This window comes from Chiloscyllium plagiosum, unplaced genomic scaffold (assembly GCF_037043375.1).
Source record: "Chiloscyllium plagiosum isolate Xiang-an unplaced genomic scaffold, Cpla_swu_hap1 HiC_scaffold_18, whole genome shotgun sequence".
NCBI lineage: Eukaryota > Metazoa > Chordata > Chondrichthyes > Orectolobiformes > Hemiscylliidae > Chiloscyllium > Chiloscyllium plagiosum.
This window is the reverse complement of record NW_028270156.1, coordinates 92,348,475-92,373,115: the sequence shown is the minus strand read 5'-3', so window position 1 is coordinate 92,373,115 and position 24,641 is coordinate 92,348,475.

Sequence of the window (24,641 nt, the reverse complement as noted above, 5' to 3'; positions counted from 1 at the left end):
TCCACTCACACAGTGCACTGGGTTTCGGTGGTAAAATCTTACTGCTTTTCTTTGGAACAGGCGAAGTAGTTTCTAATCAATCATTCATTGCTTCTTTTCCCATTTGTCTTCCACAGTTAATTTGCTGGTGATTATTATCCTTTCCCTAGGATATTGCGGAGTTTCTCGTTCCACTACTCGTTACCTGGTGCTTATGGCAGTTGCCGATCTGATGGTCATTATCTCTGGTGTTATACTGAGGAGATTTACCTATTATTATTACCCACTCTGTTTTTTGGCCATCCCTCCTGTGTGTCGTGTTGCTCGGGTCTTAACGTTTGCTGCTACCGATTGTTCTGTCTGGTTCACCATCACTTTCTCCTTTGACAGATTTGTTACGATTTGTTGTCAGTAGCTGAGTACAAAAAATTGCACTGAGAAAACTGGAACTGTGGTTCTAACAACAACATGCACCCTGTTCTTTTTGACAACTATCCCCATCTATTTAACAATTGAGCCTCGGTGGATTATCAATAATGTGCCATTCTACAGTAAAAGAAAGTCAAGCTACTATACTGAGACTTGGTGGGTGGCATTCGATTGACTTGATACGGTTTTTACCCCTTTACTACCATTCGTTTTAATTCTGTTGCTCAATGCTCTGACAGTCAGACACATTTTAATAACCAGTCAATTTCTGAAGCGGTTAATGCGTCAGATCAAAGGAGAGAAACGCAGAGACCCAGAGATGGAGAGCAGAAAGAAATCTATGATTTCGCTCTTCGCCATATCTGGGAGATTCATCCTCCTGTGGTTAATCACTGTTATAGATTTCTTATATTATATCATTCAAGGAATCCATCCTGATGATTACTCGCCTTTTCTATTTCACTTGAGGAAAGTTGGTTTCATGTTGCGGAATCTAACTTGCTGCACAAACACATTTATTGATGTAGTAACATTGTCGAGGTTCAGAGCAAATATCAGTAACACAGTAAACTACCTGGTTACGTGAATTCCTTGTGTTATGAAAAAATAAAACTCATCAAGTAAACGCACAGGAGGGTCATTTTGTTTCCCGACGGATAAATGAGTTTTAAAAGTTCACTCATGGGATATGGACATCGCTAGCTGGGTTAGTTTTTATTACCCTTCCCTAGCTCCCCCGTGGGAAGTTGTTTGTGAGCTGCCTTCTTGAACTGCTGCTGTGCATGTGCTATATGTCAACCCACATAATTACAAGGGAGGGTCGTCAGGGAATTCAAGCCAATTTTACGAAACAAACCGTTCTATATTTGCAAATCAGGAATGTGAGAAACTTGGAGGGGAACTTGCTGGGGTGGTGTTCCCATGTATCTATTGGCCTTGTACTTCTGGATGGAAGTGGTCAGTTGCTGTCTGAGGATTTGTGATGAACCTCTACCGTGCACCTTATAGATAGTACGTACCGCTCCTCCTGAGCTTTAGTTGTGGAGGCATTTGATGCTTGTGGATGTGGTGTGAAAGAAGCGGCTTACTTTGTCCTGGAAGGTATCGAGTGTCTTGAATGTTTGTTGGAGCTAGACCCATCCACGCAAGTGGGAAGTTTTCCATCACACTCCTGACAGAGTGTCTTTATACCAATGCAGGCAAAGCGATGAGCTGAGAACATGCGGATTCCCTATTGTAGCACAACGCAAATGAATTGGCCAGGAAAATAGAATTTCTTTCTGGGTAATTCTTTCAGCTTAGAACCGTCTGTCACCTTCCATCAAAATTACATTATTCAGTGGGTTCTAATGAAACGAAACAGAATGGTTAAACAGAAAATGTTTCACTATTAAATACATGACCTTACTGTTCAGTAACAGTTCAACAAACTGTTCAACACAGAGCGACATATGAACTGTTTCGACGCGTGAAGTTGCAGCATGCTATCACAAATCGTCACAAGAACCCAACCACCAATGGAATGATAACAAATGCCTTAGCTCCCTATTTTTCAACGTCAAGCTGTTCAGTTCCAATGGGCTGCTACTCCAATGTGGTCTAATCAGAAATTTTCTGTCCCCCGGAGCAGAGTCGAAACAGTGCAACAAATTTCCCTCTCTGCTGGCCTTCCCACGCCATTGCATGGAGTTGGTGGCGGGTGAAAACACTGAAGGATTCAGTCAGAGAGGAATTGTTTGGAGGTGCCAGTGTTGGACGAGGGTGGACAAAGTTAAAAATCACGCAACGCCTTATCATAGTCCAACAAGTTTATTTAGAAGCCCTAGCTTACAAGGCGCTGCCTCTTCATCAGGTGGCTGTGGAACATGATCGTACAACACAGAATTTACACCAAAACTGTTACAGGACAATGACAACTTTAGTTGTTTAAACAAGAAATCACACAACACCAGGTTATACTTCTTAAACAAATGTAAATTACGCCTATCATCTTTTGAAATGGGATATGATGGTTGAGGTTCTTTAATATGTAAATATCAGAATTGCATTCTCAAGGTGGCGTCAGCTTATCTAATAATAGAACGTATGACATAGAACATAGAAAAGTACAGCACAGAACAGGCCTTTCGGCCCACGATGTTCTGCTGAGGCTTATTCCTAATCTAAAATAAAATTACCTAACATACGCTCTTCTCAATTTACCACTGTCTATGTGCGTGTCCAGCAGTCACTTAAATGTGCCTAATGACTCTGCTTCCACCACAGCCGCTCGCAATGCAGTCCATGTGCTCACAACTCTCTGTGAAAAGAACATATCTCTGAAGTCTCCTCTGTATCTTCCTCCGAACACCTGAAAACTATGACTCCTCGTGCACTCAATCATGCCCTGGGGAAAAGTGTCTGACTATCATCTCGGTGTTTGTTTCTCCAGAGAGAAATGTCCGAGCTTTATCATCCTCTCTTCATAAGACAAGCCTTCCAGTCCAGACAGTATCCTGGTAAACCTTCTTTTCACCCTCCCCAAAGCCTCCGTATCTTTCCTATAATAGGGCGACCAGAACTGGACACATATTCCAAGTGTGGTCTCACCAGGGCTTTGCAGAGTTGCATCAAAACCTCGTGGCTTTGAAACGCAATACCCCGTTAACGAAAGCCAAAACAGCATATCCTTTCTGAACAACCCTATCCACTTGGGTAGCAACTTTGAGGGTTCTCTGCATTTGAACACAAAGACCCCGCTGTTCCTAAACACTGCCAAGAATCCTGTTTTTAATCCTATATTCTGCATTCAAGTTCGACCTTTCAAAATGCATCACTTCGCATTTATCCAGGTTGAACTCCATCTGCCATTTCACAGCCCAACTCTGCATCCTGTCAATGTCACGCTGCAGCCTACAATAGCCCAGGATATTATCAACGGCACCTCCAACCTTTGTATCATCGGCAAATTTAATTTTCCACCCCTCAACCTCCTCATCCAAGTCATTTATAAAAAGTACAAAGCGCAGAGGCCCAAAAACACAGCTCTGCGGGACACCATTCGCCACTAACCTCCAGGCAGAATACTTTGCATCGACAACTACTCTCTGCCTTCTGCCAGCCAAGTAATTCTGAATCCAGGGAGCCAAGCCTCCCTGTATCCCATAATTGCTGTCTTGAGGAATGAGCTGATCATTGAGAACCTTAACAAATGCCTTGCTGAAGTCCATGTAGACTACATCCACTGCTCGACCTTCGTCAACCGGTCTCGTCACCTCCTCAAATAACTCAACGAGCTTTGTGAGGCATGACCTGCTCCTCACAAAGCTATGCTAACTGCCTTTAATCACGCTATGCGTTTCCAAATAATCATAAATCCTATCCCTCAAAATTATTTTTAAAGTCTTGCTGACCACAGACATAAGACTGACTGCTCTGCAATTGCCAGAGATTTGCCCATTACCCATCTTGAGAAGAGCAACAACAAGCGCATCCCTCCAATCCTCTGGTATGACTTCCGTGGATAGTGAGGAAGAAAAGATATTCGTCAGCAGGTTAGCAACCTCCTGTTTCCCTTCCCAGATCAACCTAGGGGAAATCTGGTCTGTCCCTGGAGGCTTATTAATCTCAATGTTTGCCAAAATTTCCAGCACATCAACTTCCTCAATCTCTATCTGTTCAAGCCTATTTCCCATCGCCTCAAAGTTCTCATTAAGTCCCCTTTCCTTCGTGAAAACTGAAGCGAAAAAACTCATGTAGGGCTTCCCCTATCTGATCAGACACCACGCACACAAGTTCGCCATGCTCTCCCTGACCGGCCCCACCTTCTCCTTGATGCTTTTGTATTCCTGACCGAAGAGCCTTTTCCATGCCTACTCACCCCAGCTCTCCTCATTCCATTTCTGAGCTCTTTTCTACAGCTTGTAATCCTCTGAAGCTGTGATAGATCCTTGCTTCCTCCACCTTATGGAAGGTGCCTTCTTTCTTTTGATGAGAATCACCTCTGTCTCGTCATTCAACGCTCCTTAATCTTACTCCTTCTTGCCTGTTTCAGAGGAATAAATTTATGCATCACTCGCACCAACCGCACCTTTAACTTTCTCCACATGTCTGTTGTGCCCTTTCTGTGGAACAATTGCACACAATCTGCGTTTTCCAACTCCTGTCTGATAGCGTCATAATTTACTTTTCCCCAATTAAATATATTTCCATGGTAACAGCTCCTTTCCCCTTCCGTGGCTATGGTAAATCTGAGGCAGTTGTGATCACTGTCACCAAAGTCTTCTCCATTGCTCATTGCCGTGCACAAAATCCAAAATAGCCTCTCCCCTTGTCGGCCTGTCAATATACTGAGTAAGGAAACCCTCCTGAACACAGTCAAAAAACGGCTCCATTCAAACCATCTGAATGAAGGAGGGTCCAGTCAATATTGGGAAAGTTGAAGTCGCCCATAACAACAACCCTGCACCATCTGTATTTTTCCAACATCTGCCGGCCTTTGAGTTCTTTGATCTCCCTCCTGCAATTTGGGGGTCTACAAAAAAAAACAATTAGGTAGATGCTCATTTGCTGTTCCTAACTTCCACCCATACTGACTCAGTAGACAAGCCTTCCTCGACAATCTTCATTTCAGCAGCTGTGATGCATTCACTGATTAGCAATGCTACACCCTCTCCACTTTTTCCACTCTCCGTGTTCTTTTTAAAAGTTCTAAATCCTGGAACATGTAGCAATCATTCCTGCCTCTGTGCAACACATGTCTCCGTTATGGCCACAACATAGAGTCCCAAGTACTGATCCAATCTACAAGTTGATCAATCTTATTTCTGACACTCTGCGTTAAAGCAGACACACTTTAACCGATTCCTTTGTTTCATTGCATGAAAATCCTTCCCGATAGATTCACTACATCGTGTCACTGCCTCATCTACAATACCTCCCTCTCAGATATATGTAACTCTGGTTCCCAGTCCCCTCCTGAACCACAAGAGCAAATCGCCTCCACAGGAGATGTGTGCCCCTCCAGTTCAGCTGCAACTCGTCTTTCAGATACATGTCACACCTTGATGAGAAGGCAACCCAATGGTCTAAATACTTGAAGATCTCTCTGCTCAGAATCTTACCATTACTGCAGTACTTTTTATTCCTAGTACTCAATCCAAACTAAATCACTTCACACGTTTCCCAATTAAATTCCATTTGCCACCATTCAGCCCGTCTCTGCAGGTTATCTAGGTCCCTCTGTAACCCATAACATTCTTCTGTACTATCTACAACTCTACTAAGTTTAAATCTGCAAAAGTTAGTATCCTAGCCATTTAGACTCTACTAAAGTCGTTCACAAACATCAATGAACCCAAACCAGATACTTGAGGTACACCACGAATAACTGAATTCCAGGGAGAACATTTCGCATCAACCACCACTTTCTATCTTCTTTCAGCTAGCCGATGTCTGACCCAAACGGCTAAATCACACTCAATCCAATGCCATCAAATTTTGTGCAATAGCCTACCGTGTGGAACTTTACCAAAACCTTCCTGAAATCCATATACACACATCAACCGCTTTACTCTCATCCACCGGTTGGTCACCTTCTCAATACACTCATAAAGTATGTAAGGCACGGCCGATATTTCACAAAATCGTGTTGACTGTCCTGAGTCAACTTGCTCCTTTCAAGATGATTATAAATCCTGTCTGTTGAAACCTTTTCTAACACTTTACCATAACAGAAGTGAGGCTTAGTGGTCTATCAAAACCAGCATTTTCTCTACTCCCCTTCTGGTACAAGGGGACAACATTTGTTATCCTTCAGTCTTCTGGCACTGTTCCTGCAGACAATGACGACATAAATTTCACCACCAAAAGCTTTGTGGTCTCCTGCCTTTGTTCTCAGAGGATCCGAGGGCAAATCCCAAATGGGCTCAGTGAGCTTATTTATTTTCACACTTTCCAGAATTGCTAACATCTCCTCCTTGTGAACCTCAATCCCATCCAGTCTAGTAGCCTGTATCTCAGTATTCTCCTCGACAAAATTTTTCTTTTCCAATGTGAATGCTGATGAAAACTATTCATTTCGCGATTTCACTGTCTCCTCTGACTTGACACATAATTTCCCACGACTACCCTTGATTGGCTCTAAACTTACTCTGGTCATTCTTTTATTCCTGATATACGCCGAGAAAGATTGAGGGTTTTTCTCGATCCTACCTGCTAACAACTTCTCAAGTTCCCCACTCCCCCTCCCCCCCCGATTCTTCATAGCTCTCTCTTTCGATCTTTTCTGGCTAACATGTAACTCTCAAGCGCAGTAACCCAGCCTCCCCGTCTCAGCCTTCCATGAGCCTTCTTCTTCCTCTTTCAGGAGATTCAACTTCTTTCATGAACCACTGCTCCCTCGCTCGGCCACTTCCTCCCTGCTTGACAGGTACATAGTTATTAAGGACACGCAGTAGCTGTTCCTTGAATCAGCCCCAAATTTCAATTGTGCCATTCTCTAAAGTTTCCTTCCCCATTCTATCATCCTAAATCTTGCCTAATCCTGTCATGATTGGCTTTACCCCAGTAATAACTTTTGCTCTGCTGTATATAGCTATCCCTTTCCATCACAAAGATAAACAGAACCAAATTGTGGTCACTATCAACAAAGTGCTCACCTGCCGTAAAATCTAAGACTTGGCCAGGTTTAATATCCAGTACCAAATTCAACGTGGCGTCGCACCTTCTTGGCCTGTTTACACACGGTGTCAGCAAACACACCTGCACGCATTGAACAAAAATTGACCGATTTAATGTTTCGAACTATTAGATTTCCAGTCAATATTTGGAATGTTAAAGTCTCCCATGACAACTACCCTGTTACTCTTGTCCCTGTCCAGAATTATTTTTGCTATCCTCCCCTCTACATCTCTGGAACTATTCGCAGGTCCATAGAAAACCTCCAACAGGGTGAATGCTTCTTTCTTGGTTCTAACCTTAGCCAATACTACCTCAGCAGCTGATTCCTCAACAATTCTCTGTACTACCGTAGTGCCGTTCTTGACTAACAATGCCACCCCCCCCCCTTCTTTTACCATCTTCTTTGTTTTTACAAAACAACGAAACTCTGGAACCTGTACAGCCATTCCTGTCCTCTTCTATCCATATCTCTGCAATGGCCACAACATCAAAGTCCCAGTTGAATACCTATACTGACTGTTTACCCACCTTATCCAGGATGCCCCTGGCGCTGGCATAGACACACTTTAAACCACTTTCATTCTTGCCGGTGCACACTTGCAACCTTGAAACCATATTTCTCACATCACTTAAACCATATTTCTCACATCATTTAAAATGAATAGGGAGGGAGGAAAGAGGAGGGGGTGTAGCACTACTAATCAGACAGGGTATCACAGCTACAGAAGCTTCCATTGTCGAGGAAGATCTGCCTACCGAGTCAGTATGGGTGGAAATTAGGAACAGCAAGGGAGCAGTCCCCTCGTTCGGAGTTTACTACAGCACCCCCAATAGCAGCAGGGAGATGGAAGAAAATATAAGTCAGTAGATTTTGGAAAAGTGTGGACGTAGTAGGGTTGTTGTAATGGGTGACTTTAACTTTCCAAATATTGATTGAAACCTCCTTTGAGCAGAAGATTTGAATGGAGCTGTTTTTGTAAGGTGTGTTCAGGAGGGTTTCCGAACTCAGTACGTTGATAGGCCGACGAGGGGAGAGGCCATTCTAGACTTGGTGCTCGGAAACGAGCCGGGGCAGGTATCAGATCTTGTGGTGGGAGAGCTTTTTCGGGATAGTGACCACAACTGCCTCACATTCTACATAGCTATGGAGAAGGAGAGGATTAGGCAAAACAGGAGGATATTTAATTGGGGAAGAGGAAACTATGATGCGATTAGACATGAGTTAGGAAGCATGGATTGGGAGCAATTGTTCCATGGTAAAGGCACTATAGACATGTGGAGACTCTTTAAGGAACAGGTGTTGCAAGTGATGAATAAATATGTCCCTCTGAGACAGGCAAGAAGTGGTAAGACAAAGGAGCCTTGGATGACGAGAGCGGTGGAGCTTCTCGTCAAAAGGAAAAAGGTAGCTTACATAAGGTGAAAGGAGCTAGGGTCAAGCTCAGCTCTAGAGGATTGCAGACAGGCGAGGAAGGAGCTCAAAAATTGTCTGAGGAGAGCCAGGAGGGGGCACGAGAAAGGCTTAGCAGAACGGATTAGGGAGAACACAAAGGCATTTTATGTGAGGAATAAGGGAATGGTCAAAGAAAGAAGAGGGCCGATCAGGGATAGCATAGGGAACTTGTGTGTGGAATCTGAGGAGGTAGGGGAAGCGCTAAATGAGTTTTTTGCTTCAGTCTTTACGAAAGAAACGAACTTTGTACTGAATAAGACTTTTGAAGAGCAGGTCTGCATGCTGGAATGGATAGAGATAGAGGAAGCTGATGTGCTGAAAATTTTGTCAAACATTAAGATTGACAAGTCGCCAGGCCCGGACCAGATCTTTCCTCGGCTGCTTTTGGAAACGAGAAATGCAATTGCTTCGCCACTTGCGAAGATCTTTGCATCCTTGCTCTCACTGGAGTTGTACCTGAGGACTGGAGAGAGCCAAATGTAATTCCTCTCTTCAAGAAAGGAAATACGGAAATCCCCGGCAATTACAGACCAGTAAGTCTCACGTCTGTCGTCTGCAAGGTGTTAGAAAGGTTTCTGAGGGATAGGATTTATGACCATCTGGAAAAGCATGGTTTGATTAAATGCAGTAGACACGGCTTTGTGAGGGGCAGGTCAAGCCTCACAAACCTTATCGAGTTCTTTGAGGATGTGACTAGAAAAAATGATGAGGGTCGAGCTGTGGATGTGGTGTATATGGACTTCAGCAAGGCATTTGATAAGGTTCCACATGGTAGGCTCATTCAGAAGGTCAGGTGGAATGCGATACAGGGGAACTTAGCTGTTTGGATACAGAATTGGCTGGCCAACAGAAGACAGCGAGTGGTAGTAGAAGGAAAATATTCTGCCTGGAAGTCAGTGGTGAGTGGTGTTCCACAGGGCTCTCTCCTTGGGCCTCTATTGATTGTAATTTTTATTAATGACTTGGATGAGGGGATTGAAGGATGGGTCAGCAAGTTTGCAGACGACACAAAGGTTGCAGGTGTCGTTGACAGTATAGAGGGCTTTTGCCGGCTGTAGCGGGACATTGACAGGATGCAGAGATGGGCTGAGAGGTGGCAGATGGAGTTCAACCTGGATAAATGCGAGGTGATGCATTTTGGAAGGTCGAATTAGAAAGATGAGTACAGGATTAAGGATAGGATTCTTGGCAGTGTTGCGGAACAGAGGGATCTTGGTGTGCAGGTACATAGATCCCTGAAAATGGCCACCCAAGTGGCCAGGGTTGTTAAGAAAGCATGTGGTTCTGGCTTTCATTATCATGGGGATTGAGTTTAAGAGTCATGAGATCTTGTTGCAGCTCGAAAAAGCTTTGGTTAGACAGTACTTGGAATACTGCGTCCAGTTCTCGTCGACCTATTATAGAAAAGATGTGGATGCTTTGGAAAGGGTTCAGAGGAGGTTTACCAGGATGTTTCCTGGACTGGAGGGCTTATCTTATGAAGAGAGGTTGACTGAGCTCGGACCTGTTTCATTGGAGAGAAGGAGGAGAAGAGGGGACCTAGTTGAGGTACACAAGATAATGAGAGGCATAGATAGAGTCGATAGCCAGAGACTATGTCCCAGGGCAGAAATGACTAACACGAGGGGTCATAATTTTAAGCTGCTTGGAGGAAAGTATAGAGGGGAAGTCAGAGGTGGGTTCTTTCCACAGAGACTTGTGAGCGCATGGAATGAGTTGCCAGCAGCAGTTGTGGAAGCAAGGTCATTGTGGACATTTAAGAGACTACTAGACATGCATATGGTCACAGAAATTTGAGGGTGCATACATGAGGATCAATGGTCGGCACAACATCGTGGGCTGAAGGGCCTGTTCTATGCTGTACTGTTCCATGTTCTATGTTCTACTAATTTCAACCTCCTGGACGCTAGAAGAACAATTTACGTTACCATTTCCCTGCTGCAATACTTTAAACCATCCCAAATAGCATGAGGTTTCTGGACATCAAGATGTAAATCCCAGAATATCTTTTAAGTCACACTCTCGAGACAACTTGAGATTTGAGATGGGAAGTGTTAATAGGGATATGGATCAAATGCAGGCACTTGGGAGTAGCTGAATGAGCACCATGATACGCATGGACCAGTTTGAGCTGAAGAGTTTGCTTCATATTGAATTTCTCTATAACTTAATTGTGTCCTTCAGTTCACCTCTGGAATTCAACCGTTTTTCAGATTGTGAATCAAATTTGTAGCAAACTCAGGATCTGGGTGGTACTGGAAGAACCCAATGTGGCCGTCGCTGAGCGGGTTATTGCTGAGCAGACGCGGCTTGATGGCACTGTTGATGACATCTTTCATCACGTTACTGATGATTGCAAACAGACTGATGGAGTCGAAATTTGCCAGGTTGTATTTGTCCTGTGTTTTTGTGCTGAATATACGTCGGTGATTATCCACACTGTCGGTAGATGCCAGTGCCATACTGGTACTGAAACATCTTGGCTTAGCAGGTGTCATGTTCCAGAGCACACGTCGTGAGTATTATTGCCAGAATGTCGGTAGCATCCAGAACCTTTGCACTATTTGTCCATTTCTTTGTTATTATTTGTAGTGATGGCGAGTAAGCGTCAGCTACCTCAGGCGGCAGAGCATAAATCTGAAGGTGTGAAATCGAGCGCCACGCTCGGTACATTCATTTTACAGCTTAGTTTTCCCAGTTGGATCCCAGCTCTCCATTCCACTGGCAATGTCACCAGCCAAAACATGCTCTCCCTTACTCTCTATCTCTCACTCTCTCTCTGTCTCTCTCTCTGTCCCTCACCCCCTGTCTCTGGTGCTCTCTCTCTTTCTCTCTCTCTCTCTCTCGCTATCTCTTTCTCTCTGTTTCCTGTTTCGAGTGAAAACTGTCCCCGCTTCACTGGAAATGCTAGAGACAAGTTTGTAGGTGTACCCGAATGTAAAATGCAAGGTATCCCCTTCAAGGGTGCAGGTTCCACTCCAAAACTGCACCAAGCAGAATGTTCAGAGTCGCAAAATGAGAATGATTACTTCACCACGCTGCCCCCACTATCCCCGATATCCGCAGCTTCCCTTACACTCAACACCTGGTCCCGAAGAAGGGTTACACCCGAAACGTCGACGTCTCCACCTCCGGATGCGGCCTGGTTTAGTGTGTTCTTCCAGCCTCTTGCCTGTCTATTTTGTATTCCATCTTCTGTCGTTTTTGTTTTATTGTGTCTAATGGAATTAGAATGGCCGCTTCCTGAGGGGGACTAACAGTGACGGCTGCATCCCAAATGGAGCTGAACTAGAATTAACTGATTCAGAAGGTTCCGATACAAAGCTACGGTAACTCCCCCCGAACGTGACTCAGTTCACACGGAAAGTAGTCTTCTTTTGTGACTGTGTGGGTTTACACAATGAACGGTTTATTCTCCGAGACGGAAGGACAGGATTACGAGGTTTCAGTGTGAGGCAGAAGTGACCTGAGGATCGGGGAAATCAAACATTCCACAGCAGAGAGAGTTGATTGATCCACAAACCCTCTCCCATCTTCTGTTTCTGAAACAAAACCCGAAATTGCTGTAAATTCCCAGCAGGCCTGGCAGCATCTGGGAAAGGAAAGCAGAGTTAACATTTGGGGTCCAGTGATGCTTGTGATTTCACATCCATCTCCCTCTGCCTTTCAGCACCCTCCAATTTTGATTGAATCTCTTGTGTCTGACACCTTCACACTGAGCTTCTCTTTCATTATTTCCCTTATTTACCTCATAGAAGATTTTAAAATCACAAGGGTCACACGTAGAGACAATAGTCAAGGATGTTTATTTCCTCAGGCAGGTGAGTTCAAAACTAGAGGGTTTAAGGTGAGAATGGTAAAATTTAAAAGTGATCCGAGGGACTTTTTTCACATGAAGTTTGTGCGTGTGTGGAATAAACTTTCAGAGGAAGTTGCAGAGTCTGGTACACTCACACCATTTCAACATTTGAATGGTTACATGCGTAGGAAGAGTCGAGAGAGATATGGGGCGAGTAATGGCAAAGAGGGCGAGAATAATTTCGAATAACTGGACTGCATGGACGAATTGGACAGGAGGGCCTGTTCCTGTGCTCTGCACCTTTGTGATACTCCAACTGCTGAACACTGTCTTTAATAGATTGTTGGCAGGAGCGTTGGGCGCCAGGCACTGTGGTGTAATAATTTAGTGTGTTCGGCGGGTATACCAGAAGGTCGATGTTTCCAAACTGCCCATAACCGAAGGCTTTCCTGACTTTTGCTGCTAGAAGACCATTCTCCTTGCACATTGTCAACGTCTCAGTGAAAACTTTTGACTGCAGAAAATAACTCTGACCCAAGTGTGAATGATGTCTGTGAGACAGTTCGAGTGGTCTGGGTTACCAGCTGCTCAGACAAATGGCAGAGAGCCAATTCCAAACCATGCTTCCAAATATACTGAAAGTGTTGAAGTAACATCAGAAAGAATATAATAACAGTGAACCATTAAAAGTGAAGATTATCAATTCCAGTCTCGATTAGATTAGATCAACAATGTGCTGGTGCTTCCACCGGATCGAGAAGACAAGTCACCAGCCTCCCTCACCAGGACAAAAATGGAGGAAATGAGATAAATTTAACAAAGTTTCACATCACAATTGCCCTCCCTTCCACCACAGTACCAAATAACAACGAATAGATTCAATGCAGGATTTGGTTTCACAACAGAGGTGAAATAATGATCTCCATTCACTTTCAAAGATACTGGTGAACATAGAACATAGAACATTACAGCGCAGTACAGGCCCTTTGGCCCTCGATGTTGCGCCGCCCTGTCATACTAATCTGAAGCCCATCCCACCTATACTATTCCATGTACGTCAATATGCCTGTCCAATGACGACCTAAATGCACTTAAACTTGCTGAATCTACCACCATTGCAGGCAAAGCATTCCATACCCTTACTACTCTCTGAGTAAAGAAACTATCTCTGATATCTGGAAATGTGTTGCTGGAAAAGCGCAGCAGGTCAGGCAGCATCCAGAGAACAGGAGAATCGACGTTTCGGGCATAAGACCTTCTTCAGACTGAAGAGGGGCTTATGCCCTGAAGAAGGGCTTATGCCCGAAACGTCGATTCTCCTGTTCCCTGGATGCTGCCTGACCTGCTGCGCTTTTCCAGCAACACATTTCCAGCTCTGATCTCCAGCATCTGCAGACCTCACTTTCTCCTATCTCTGATATCTGTTTTATACCGATCTCCCCTCACTTTAAAGTTGTGTCCCCTCGTGTTTGCCGTTCCCATACTTACAAAAAGGCTCTCCCTGTCCACCCTATCTAACCCTTTGATTATCTTGTATGTCTCTATTAAGTCGCCTCGCAACCTTCTTCTCCCTAACGAGAACTGCCTCAAGGCCCTCAGCCATTCCTTGACCCACCTTGACTGGAATATGAAACAGCAGCGCAGTTTGCATGTGCCCGGGATTATGCCAGGGGACTTTCGAGTAGGAGGTGAAAGTGAAAACCACAGCACCAGGGGAACACAGCGTGGATACTGACTGGTTGGAGGCTCTATGCTCTCCAACTTCACAGAATGGTTTGGAGCTAATGATTATGTTTTACTGCATTGAACTTCAACACAGCTCCCCCCGCCCGCCCCCACTTCCTCACGTTGCCATAATAATCAGTCAGCACAAGTGGGACTCAAGGCCCTGTTTTTTTTTGAAACTGGAACCTGACCTCAGCGCCTGAGATTGCTCAGCCAGGCGACCAAACACGCAAAGCTCACAAAGCTAAGCAGGTCGGCACCCAGATGATACCCTCACCATACGGTCATTTCAAGCGCCTGATCTGCAAAATTAGCGGTTCAAAGGAGTTCCTCCGCCTCAAATCTAAGTTAGCAGCAGAATCCGAGAAGGAGAGCTCACATTTCGAGGTTGTTGGATACTGTGCTGGTACAAATTGATATTTTCCAGATCTTTGCCCTTAACCAGGCGTTTTCCTGCGCAGCTTTCCACATCAGGGCACGATCAATTGTCACATGGCTGCCAGCTGAGTTGGAAGCCAATATGGGAACCGAAGAGAAGCGAACTCACTGAATGTTACTAATCCCACGGTTCTTATTGAGAGATATACAAAAGGCAGTGTCTATGCGTATTGACAGAAGGTAAAAGTCATTGCAAGATCTCAAAGAACTGCAAACTGCACGTGATTGCTCTTTTATTCGAGGTGTGAAAAGCTTTCCCGTCTGAGTCACAGCTGAAAATCACACAACGCCATGTTATAGTACAACTGCCTTATTTGGAGGCACTAGCTTTCGAAGTGCTGTTCTTCATCAGGTGACAACTTCCTGATGATGAAGCAGTTGTTCGAAAGCGAGTGATCCCAAATAAAACTGTTGGACTCTAACCTGATATTGTGTGCCGTTTAGCTTGGTGCAAGTGGGTACTGCAGATACTGGAGATTAGAGTCAAAATAAGAGTAATGCTGAAAAAACACAGCAAGTCAGGCAGAATCCGAGGAACAGGAAAATCGACGTTTTGGGCCTGATGAAGGACGTTTGCCTGAAAGGTGACTTTTAAATTTGTCCAGCCCATTCCAACACTGGCACCACAGAATCACGCCTGAGTCACCTTCACGTCTCTTGTTGCTGACTGAATCAGAAAGTAGGTATTTCACCAGAGCTTAGATTAGAGTGGTGCTGAAAAAGAACAGCAGGTCATGCAGCATCCGAAGAGCAGGGCAGCTCCTCGGATGCTGCCTGATCTGCTGTGCTTTTCCAGCACCACTCTAATCTAGACTATGGTTTGCAGCATCTGCATTCCTGGTTTTTACCTATTTCACCAGAACTGCATGTGGTCCACTTTCTTATCCCTCTCAATTTAGACATTCCTGATCCTCTGTGATGTGAAGGAAAATAAAATGGGTACAATGTCATTCAGCAGCCTGTCTGTCATTTCCTCAGCTTCAGTTCCCACACGGCTTAGATTTCAGAGCACAAGTTAACATTAGCGACTGTATGAGATCGCGAGTTAAGAGGTTCATCTGAGACTGTAAATCCCCACATTCAGGTTGTTGACTGAATGAGTTGCAAACAAAGCCGGTGCTTAAAACTCTTGAACATGTGAACTGCTCCAAAGCATGATTGAGGATTTCTGATTTTGATTCACACACGTTGACAAACAACACACAGCATCCCAATGAGACCATAGAGAGCCTACTTTGGGAATCAGTTGGAAGAGAGTGTATACCAGTAATCCAGTATTCACTGCGGGATCTCCTTATCTGTGAACTGGGCCGCTTTTGCACGCATGGGAAAATCCGGAATTACTGTTGCAGAAAAGTCAGTGCCCAGCAACTTCGCTCTTAAAATAGAATGTCCATCGGTGCCATACACAGTGATGCATATTCAGGACCAGCGAGGAGAGAAATTTAACAAAGTTTCACTCAGCAATTAATCGGAATGGTATTGTGGGCGGCACGGTGGCACAGTGGTTAGCACTGCTGCCTCACAGCGCCTGAGACCCGGGTTCAATTCCCGCCTCAGGCGACCCACTGTGTGGAGTTTGCACGTTCTCCCCGTGTCTGCGTGGGTTTCGTCCGGGTGCTCCGGTTTCCTCCCACAGTCCAAAGATGTGCAGGTCAGGTGAATTGGCCATGCTAAATTGTCCGTAGTGTTAGGTAAGGGGTAAATGTAGGGGTATGGGTGGGTTGCGCTTCGGCGGGTCGGTGTGGACTTGTTGGGCCGAAGGGCCTGTTTCCACACTGTAATGTAATCTAATCTAATGTAATCTAATCTAATCCTTGTCAGCACTGCAGCAGATATGCGCGAGGCAAATTCAAAGCGAGGTTTGCTGATGAGATCAACGAGAAAGAAAGCTCACTTCACGCCAATCCCTAAAGCTACCACTATTAACAACGGAACATGTGTGTCCCTGTGGGGACTTGAGCCAGATACATTTGCGCATGAGGCAAGCGTGACGACCACGACACTGAAGTGCAACTGTACTCGCTGTCCTACCCAACTCACTGACATTTGCGGCCAGTCAATGCATTAACTTTCTCTTTCAAGGAGATCATTGTCATTCAGAATTATTGAAAAATTAAAGAACATCACGTGAAATTGCTCAGGAAATGTTAGCAGGGATGTTGTCAGGTTTGCACGGTTTCGCATGTTGGCGAGGCTGAATAGAACAAAGAACAAACAACAAATAACCTTACCCCAGTGGAAGAGGCCTTTCGGCCTTCCCAGCCTGTGCCAATCCAGATCCTCTATCTAAACCTGCTTCCTATTTTCCCACGGTCTGTATCCCTTTGCTCCCTGTTTATTCATGTATCTGCCCAGATGAATATTAAATGATGTTATTGTTCCCACCCTTACCAGCACCCACCACCCCCTGTGTGAAGAAAGTACCAAACATATCTCCCTTAATCATTCCATCCCCCACCCCTCACGTTTAACGCGTGACCCTTAGTAATTGAGTTTCCCACTCTGGGAAAAAAAAGCTTTTTACTATCTTCCCTGCAAACCTCTCATGATTTTGTAGACCTTTATCAGGTCCTCCCCCAACTTCCGGCTTTTTAATGAAAAAGATCTTAATCTACTCCACCTCTTCTCATAGCTAGTGTCATCCATGCCAGGCAACACCCTGGTAAACCTCCCCTGCACCCTCTTCAAAGCTTACCCGTTTGGCAATGTGACAATCAGAACTGTACACAGTGTTCCAAATGTGGCTGAACCAAAGTCTTATACCACTGTAACATGAACTGGCAACTCTTGTCCTCAATGCTCCGTCCAATGAAGGAATTCATGCCGTATGTCTTCTTGACCACTCTGCTGACTTGCGTCGCCACCTTCGGGGAACAATGGACATAAACACCCAGATCTCTCTGTCCATCAAGTTTCCCTAGGGCTATTCGTTTTTCAGAACAATCGCTCTTGAACCGGATCTTCCATATGCATCACCTTGCATTTGCATGGATTGAACTCCAACTGCCATTTCTCTGCCCAACTTTCCTATATATGTTTATTTTGCTGTATTCTCTGACAGTCCGAATCACTATCTGCTACTCCAGCAACCTTAGTGTCATCTGCAAACTTGCTAATGAGGCATCCATACCTTCTTCGAAGTCAATTTTATATATCACAAAGAACAGTGGACCAATACAGATCCCTGTGGAACCACTGTCACATATCTCCATTTTCAGAAAGTCCCTTCCAACTACCACTTTCTGTCTCCTGTTGCCCAGCCAATCTTCTACCGATCTAGTTCAAGCACCCTGGACTCCATGTGACTTCACCTTCTCCATCTGCGTACTTTATCAAAAGCCTGGCTAAAGTCCATGTCCATGGCATCTGAATCCTTTCCCTAATCATTCAACTTTGTCACCTTTACAAAAAATTCTATTCAGTTTGTCAGACATGACCTCTCCTGCACAAAACCATCTTGCCTCTCACTGATTAGCCCATTTTCTTCCAAATGGAAATATTTCCTAATCCTCAGTACCTTCTCCAGTAACTTCCCTGTCACTGAGGACAGTCTCACAGGTCTGTAATTGCTGGAGTATTCCTTCTACCCTTCTTAACCAAGGGGACATCATTAGCAATTCTCCAATGCTACAGGTCCACACCCGTGTTCAATGATGTTGGAAAGGTATTTGTTAAAACCTCGGTTATCTCCTCTCTCACTTCCCTCAGAAACCTGAGATAGATCCGATCCAGACCTGGAGACTAACCCACCTTTATGCCTTTTGGAATACCCAACACTTCCTCCGTCCTTCTGCCAGCTTGACCTAGAGTAATAAAACATCTATCCCTAAAATTAACATCCACCATATCCCTATCCTTAGGCCTCTTAACTCATCGTTTCAGATTGGCAGTACATTCCTCATGTTCTTTCAAAAGTTCGTCTGTCTTCAGTCACCTGGACCTTAAGTACGCATCCGTTTTCCTCTTAGCTAGGCTGGCATTTCACCTGGCATCCATGGCTCCCTTGTCTTGACATTTCTATCCCTCATTTTCCAGGAATATCCTCTCTACTGAACGCTAATCAACCTTTCTTTAAAAACCACCCACATATTGAATATGGATATACGTTTTAACACCTGTTCCCAATCTGCATTCCCCAGCTCCAGTCGAATGCTGATATAGTTGGCCTTCAACCAATTTAGTCCTCTTCCTTTAGGACCACTCTTGTCTTTCGTGAGAAGTCGACGAATCTGTCGCATTTACTCTCATTGAAACTGCTGCTGCATTTTTATTTTTGATCTTTTCATCTGCAGAGTAGTTTCTACTTGCATTCGAGCATTCACAGAGTTCAAAAAGACATTTCAGCCCATCATGCAGTGTGGCTCATCAGGCATCCATCTAGACTAGTCCCAGCTACCAGCTTTGACACATAACCTTGTATGTTTTGATACTCCCAGCAACAGGATACCCGCAACAACCCCTGTCTTAATGAACCAAGCTCCCCATCCACTCAAAATACTATTCAACAAGACAAAAGACCCGATGGGCAGACCCCGCATCCTCCTTAAGCTCCTTCCATAAATTCCACAGCCTCGCTACAGTCCGTGTAAAGTATCCCTCCGGGCTATGAATGTCCCCAAAACTGGACACAGAGCGCACCTTTCTCAGCCAACAACGAGTCGAAGGACTGCCTTGTCTGCCACGCCATCCGACTGCGCAGCTAATGTGGAAAGGCCATAATTAAAGCAATAAATAAATCTCGGATGATTTTAATAGATATAATTAATCCACTCAGCATTCTTGCTAGTACCAATGACAGGGATAATTACTCCCAGCCCACGGATATCTCATTCTTGGCCTTGAATACATTGGGAATACCCGGTCGCTGATCAGAACTGTCCATTGGCACCGCAGAATCAGGGATACTCTTCCGTTTCGGTCGATGCAATGTCAGCGGGGACAGAACATCAAACTAAACCCGTGGCGAGGTAACAATCTCAAGGAGAAGCATCACACGGGTGCCATGCCAAATAAAGGGAAGAGTCAGATACATCCCAAACTTCAAGACCACACAATTATCAGGTATCGGCCAAGGGAACAAACTGAGAGTTCATAATGAGCTCATCATGTATCACACGGCCACGAAAAGGTACCGCAGTCACAATACCAAACGTATGCAGACAAGTACCCCCAAAGCAACTCACGGAAGCATTGATCCTGAGGTCTGGAATTCTTAATTAATCCTTCCATTTCATCGCACAGATTTTCATCATAAGTACACTCTTTTGGCCATTAAGGTATTAAACCCTCATTTCTTTATTCCCATTGTTCAGGTTTTTTTTTAATGATATCCTTTCTACTGGTAATTTCTTTCGCAGTATTTCAACTTTGTTCATCCTGACATATATTACAGTCCAGCTGATCTATTGCTTCTATTCTCACAATCCACTCCCGTATGCCTCTCACATCCGGCAGCAAGTCGTCCATTATTGTGAATATTCCATAACTCTACAAATCACAGACATCCCTCATCAGTTCATCAGTCCCAAAACATTCTTAGTTTCAGCTAATTAATAAAGACATTCTATTTTTGTTCGTTCTACCTATACTAATCCAGGACTGCATCTGCAGATTACAGTTATCACTGATGATTCCTTGAAAAAAGCTTTTAAGGAAAACTCGATCTTGAATTCCTACAGTGCAAAACAAGATCAAAACACATCCCTAGTATTCAGAGTCCTTCTTGACAGATTATGTATAAAACAACTCAAATCTACTGCATACCATCCAGAATCTCATGGAGGGCTAGACAGGTGTCCTCAAACATTTTTTTGTTGAAACTTCTGCGAAACATCCCTATAATCTGTGCGAGTTTCTTTTTTCTCATGTTCTTTCTTGCGGTTATTTTCAGCACTGTTGTGGCATTCTGTGGACCGAGAAAGCTTTCCGAATCTTCCAGTTTCATGCTGATTTTAACCACTTTGTATGCCTTCTCCTTCAATTTGATAGTCTCCCTTATTTCTTGAGACAACCATGCTTGATTACAGTTTTTCTTACTGTCCTTCCTTTACATTGGAATATAATTTTGATCATCACTTTGAAAAATCTAATTGAAAGCTCTGCTCATCGGCTGACCCACCATATTTATTTCTGTTTTGAGTCTACTTTAGCCAGGCTATCCCCGTTCTATTGGAGAGCTCCTTGTACATGCACAGGAACCTGGCATTGGTTTTTAACTTCACACTCTCCATCTGCATTCTCAATTCGACCATACTGTGACCACTCCTTCCAAGCGGATCCTTAACGATGAGGTATTTGATTATTCCTGTCTCACGACAGAGGACCAGATCGACAATAGCTTGCTACCTCGCCGTTTCTTTGAAATACTGTTCAGGAAAACCATCACGATTAAATCAAACATTGTCCCTCTCAAGGCAACACAGACTGAGCGAGTTCGACCAACCAAAAGGTCGAATAAAATCTCCAAAGTTAATATCGGGCCCATTTTGACCAGCATTACTTATTTCTTTGTGTATTCACCTCCCCAATGTAATCGTTTATTTGGTGGTCTACAGACTACGCCTTTCAGTGTAAGTTTCTTCTTAGAATTTCAAATTTCCAACAAAATGGATTCAAACTCATTCTCTATCGAACCTATACCATCTCACAGTACCGCGTTGAAGCTGTACTTGAATATCAGACTCTCCTGTCTGCCCTTCAGAAAAGTCTGAAAAGCCCGGATATTTAACTCCCAGTCACGACCACCCTGTAACCATGTCCCCGTAATGGCTACTAAAACATATTAATTCGTAATGATTTGTGTCATTACCTCGTCAACCTTGTTCCAGTTGCTGCAATCATTTGATAAACTGTCTTCATGACAGCTTTCTTAGCCTCATGATTTCCAACATCTCTCATAACATCTCCTAAATAATCCTTCCTTTTCACATCTTGTTTCTCCTCAACTGTCCATTTACGTCCTCCCTCCTCAGTATCCAAGGGCCCAAACACATCTTCCAGATGAAGAAACACTTTGCCTGCACTTCGCACAACCCAGTCTACTACATTCACTGCTCGCAATGTCGTCTCCACTATCTTGGGAAATGAAGTGTGGACTGAGTGACTGCTTTTCAGAAAATCCAAGTTCCATCTTCAAGAAATACCCTAAACTACCATTTCCCCGCCACATTAGTGGACCAGCCCGTTCCTTGGCCAACATCTCTGTCTCAGGCTTACTGCAGTGTTCCGGAGAAGCTCAGTACATGCGTGAAGAACAACATCTCATTTTCCATTTGGGGATGCTGCAGCCCTCCCGATTCCATCAGTTTCAATACGTTTATGCCCTGAACTCATCCATCTCCTTGCCCTCCACCTCACACACAACTCCTTGTCATCACATATGCAGCCATTACACGCTATCTATCTTTAGTCACTAACAGTCTCCATAAAAAAGCTACTCACCCTCTCAGCTTGATCATTATCCATTAGTTTGCCCAATTCTTCTTCTTCTGTTTAAGGTCTACACCAATTACCGTTTACTTCTTACCCCAACCCCACCACCCTATCTTCTGCAGAGAGGTCAACATTTCTTAGGAGAAAGTGAGGACTGCAGATTTTCAGCAACATTTCATAGGTACCATCAGTTCTGAGGAAGAGTCACTGGACCTGAACTGCTAACTCTTATTTCTCTTCTCAGATGCTGCCAAACCTGCTTAGCTGTTCCAGCACCTTCTGCTTTTGAACATGTTCCTTGGCACACATCTCTATCTCAGGCCATCTGACACTGTGAATGATCAAGGAATAAAGGTCGTGCGTGTGCCCTTTTGGTAGCCTGAGATCATCCGTGCTCAATGATCCTCTGTACTGAAGACAGTACTCTGTTCCTTTTCAAAACTTCTCTTGTCGATTATTCCTATTGCAATGTGAGCCATAGGCATCAACTTCTTAGGTCTATTAATACAGCAATCATGTATATGGGATTTGTCATGCAGTTCTATTTTGAATGCGATCAACAACAGAGAGAGAGAAAAACAAAACTCATGCCAAATCTGAACAGACTGGAGTTTCTGCAGGAGGTGGAACTTAGTGACTTTTTCTTCAGATAGATAACACTAAAACCCTTTCTCACTGTGACATTGTGCCATTAGTTATCGAAGCTGAAGCATTTATAGGCGTAAAGGCTGAAACAATTATTTTTCCCACTCATAATACCTGAATCGTCTCCCTCCAGTATGATAGTACAGTTGTGCCAGTAAATGGGATAACTGAGTAAATCAGCTTACATATGCAGCCGGGGAACAGTCCTTATGTGGTAATATATGGGTACAGAATGCAGGGACGAGGGACTGAGAGTTTTTTGAGCCATTTCACATGGTGACTGAGATGGCATTGGAGGTTTTGACAGGCTAAAATTGGGCAAATGCCCAGATCGGGTTGGGGTTGTGTCTCACGTTGCTTTGTGAGACGAGAGAGAAAATTATGCGTGTTCTGACCAATCTTTCACATTCCTTTTTAGCCACCTGGGAGTGGTTAGAGGATTTCAGGACTACTAACGTGGTTCCAGTTTTCAATAAGGCTAGCGGAGATAATGCAGCAAATTACAGAGCAGTGATTCGAACATCACATGTAGGGAAACTTTTGGAAAAGCTTCTTAAGGAGAGAATTAATTGCAACTTCTTCGGAGAAAGTTTGACCAGCGAGAGTCAGCATGCTTTTGTCAGAGGAATTCATGCCTGATAGATCAGATTACATTTTTTAGGAAGTGATGAGATGTGTAAACAAGGATAGTGAAATTGATTTAGTTTATGAGGATTTTAGAAAGCCTTAGACAAGTTCCCACAGCGGAGACTGGTAACAGGGTTAATATAAAAGGGATACAGGGTCACGTGGTAAGTTTGTTCCAAACTTATTTGGGTGGTTGCAGACAAAGGGAAGTGCTGTTTCTGAGACGTGGAACTGGTATTCAGTGGTGTCCCACAAGGATCAATGCTGTGTCCCTTAATGTTTGTGATTGCACATAAACAATACAGAAATAATGTTGGGGAAATGATAAGAAAATTCGAGGAGGATATTAAGATTGGCAAAGTGGTGAACAGTGAAGAAGATGATCTTAGGTTTCAGGATTTCAGAGGTGGATTTGTCCAATGGGCAGATAGGGGGAGCTGAAAATAACAATAAAAACATCAGGTGATGCATTTTGTAAGTAACACGTCATGGGAGTACTCAAAGAACGGTAGGGCACTGGGAAACCCAAGAGTGACTTTGCATGTGGGTCCACAGATTTGTGAAGGCAGCAGAATATAGTAGTTAAAAAGACAGGCACGACTTTATAATTCAAGGCAAAGATTACGAGAGCACGAAAATAGGTGTCACATGTAGAAAAGTTCGTGAAGAAAGCATTTGGCGCGCTTGCCTTCACGAGTCAGAACATTGATTATTGAAGTTCACGTCATGTTCTGGCTGTACAGAACATTAGTGGAGCCACATTTAGAATACTGCTGACAATTCCGATCACCTTCAACAGGAAAGATATTGTAAAACTTGAAAGAGTGCAGAATAGATTTACAAGGATGTTAGAGTATCGAGAGGGCTTGAGTTGTAAGTTGAGAGTGCTTGAGCAGGGGCTTTTCCCAGCAGTGTTCTAGGCTGGTGTGTAAACTTCTAGACGTTTATAAAATCATGATTGAGGTTGGATCGGTGACTGGCCTAGGCCTTCTTTTTATCCAGGATGGTGGAATTCAAAACGAGAGGGCACAAGTTTAACGTGTTTTACACGGACACACTAAACAAGGGACAAAGTGTGATAGAGCGATATTTGGATTTCCAACAGACATCATCTCAGCTTAGTCTTCGACTTAATAAAAATGGGCATGTACTTGGGAAAATAGTTTGAAAGGTAAACCATGAAGAGAACGTTAAGGATATAAAAATTGAGTGATGTCGAGATGAGGAAGTTTGTGAGTAAAATATTGACCAATGCAGTATGAAGTGGAGAATGAGATGTTCGCAGGAACATTCAATAATGACCCTTTTATTTAAATTAGATACTGCAGGACTCTGAAATACAGAGGGATCAACATTAACATGGTCTGCCGGGGGAGCAACTGATTAGGAACGCAATAGGTCTTTTTATTCATTTGTTCAGCAATGACTGGGCCAACATTTATTTTGCCACTC